We start from the raw sequence: 1,921 nt of genomic DNA, 5'->3' as shown, positions 1-1,921 counted from the left end.
CGGCCCGCCGCGCAGATGAGCGGCTTTAAAAGAAACAGGAAGGCTGGCCCTCTTTTTTTTTTTTTTTTTTTTTTTTTTCTTCCCAAAACAGCTGTGCTGCCAATCTCCTTTGTTCATCCCCCCCCAACACCCACCCCCCTTCCCTTCCCTCCCCTCCCACCCCACTCCCACTTTCTTCTTTAATCTCACTCTTCCATGCGATTGAAGAGAAATCCCGCCCCCCCGGAGACTCGCCGAGACCCCCCCCCGCCTCCTCTCCTCGCCTCCCGAGGGAAATACGTGATTTGCTTTGGTTTCCATCTCCCCTTCATCCCGCTTCTCCCCTCCTATCACTCCTTTCCCTCATCCAGGTCCTCATTTGCGGGAGAGGGGTCTGCCTGGTTCGTGCTGCCTCCCCCGGGGTGCTGGGGATGGGGAGCTCGGCACGTCGCACATCTCCCTCCTGTCGCAGCTTTCGCAGCTCCCCGAAGCCTTCGCTTGTTGCTCTGCCACCGATTTCCCCGTCTGCTAGGAGGAATTATTCCCCAGCAAAGGGCTTGTGCCGTTTTTCACAGGGGTAACGAGGGAGTTGGGACGTACGGGGAGTTGCTACCAGCCATGGGCTGCCTTCTGCTGGCACCCCAAAATCCCTAAACCCCCTCAACTCCTCTTACCCCCCCAGCATCCAAGGGGGCAGCCAGAGCCAGGGGTCTCCACAGAGCCATCAGCAGGGTGGGAGGGATAGAGAGGGGCAGATAGAATCATAGAATCATAGAATCACTGGGTTGGAAGAGACCCACCGGATCATCGAGTCCAACCATTCCTATCAAACACTAAACCATGTCCCTTAGCACCTCATCCACCCGTCCTTTAAACACCTCCAGGGAAGGTGAATCAACCACCTCCCTGGGCAGCCTGTTCCAGTGCCCAATGACCCTTTCTGTGAAGAATTTTTTCCTAATGTCCAGCCTAAATCTCCCCTGGCAGAGCTTGATACTTCAGAGCTGTGGCACAGCTGGGAATAAACCACATTTCATAGGACTGTAGGAAAATTCAGGACAAGAGGGACCTCGGGAGGTCTCTGTCATTTTTAAAAGCGTCTCTGCTCTTCAGGCACCTGGTTTCTGTTTTCAAGCCCCCTAAAGCCCGTAGCCTTACAGTCGTACTGGCGTTAGGTGATCTAAGTAATGGGATCTAAGTTGTGAAATGCTTGAATTCACTGCAGAGAAAAGTTGTTAGTTCCCAACCCTCCTCCTCCAGTGCCGTGTCAACCCAGCAGCCATCGGCACCACGTGGGGCGAGCAGAGGCAGCTTCTACTGACCTAATTGAGGTCCATGGGACAAGAAATGCTCTGCCTGGTGGATAACGTCCAGTGCTTTGTGTTACTTGACCAGGCTGCCCCGGAGCAGACTTAGTGAGGGTTTCTTCAAGTCGAGAAGTGAGAGGTGCTGGAGATAGTACTACAGAAGATATGCTGAGTCCTGGTTCAGCACCGTATCTGTAATAGCTGTGCTGCCCGCTCCATTAAATCCTCTGCCCCTGGTGGCACTGCAGTTGGGTTTTCTTTTGCAGAAGGACTTCGGGCGAGTCAAATGAACTCAGAAGTGCCTGATTTCCTGGTGTGGGTAGTATCACCCCCTGCCCTCTGATGATGCTCTGGTATCCTCAGCTAAAGCCTGTGAATTATTGCTACTAACGCCAGAGCATGCCCTGGTGACCATTTCCTCTATCTTCCCTCCCCGTGTTCCTCTGACTCTCAAAGGTGAGAGCCAACAAAGGGAGTTTTCATTGACCTGGTTTCTACCAAGTGTCCCAGTGAGTGGCAGTGGCATGAGCCCTTCCTGCAGGGTCTGCCTTTCAGGGGAAGCGTGCATTAAACATTTGGTGCCTTTTCTCACAAGAGAAGGAGGATTAAACCAAAGATCTTGGCCGAATTTCAGT

Source organism: Phaenicophaeus curvirostris, chromosome 4, assembly GCF_032191515.1.
Source record: "Phaenicophaeus curvirostris isolate KB17595 chromosome 4, BPBGC_Pcur_1.0, whole genome shotgun sequence".
Lineage (NCBI taxonomy): Eukaryota > Metazoa > Chordata > Aves > Cuculiformes > Cuculidae > Phaenicophaeus > Phaenicophaeus curvirostris.
The sequence above is the reverse complement of the archived record's forward strand: the minus strand, read 5'-3'. Positions refer to the sequence as shown.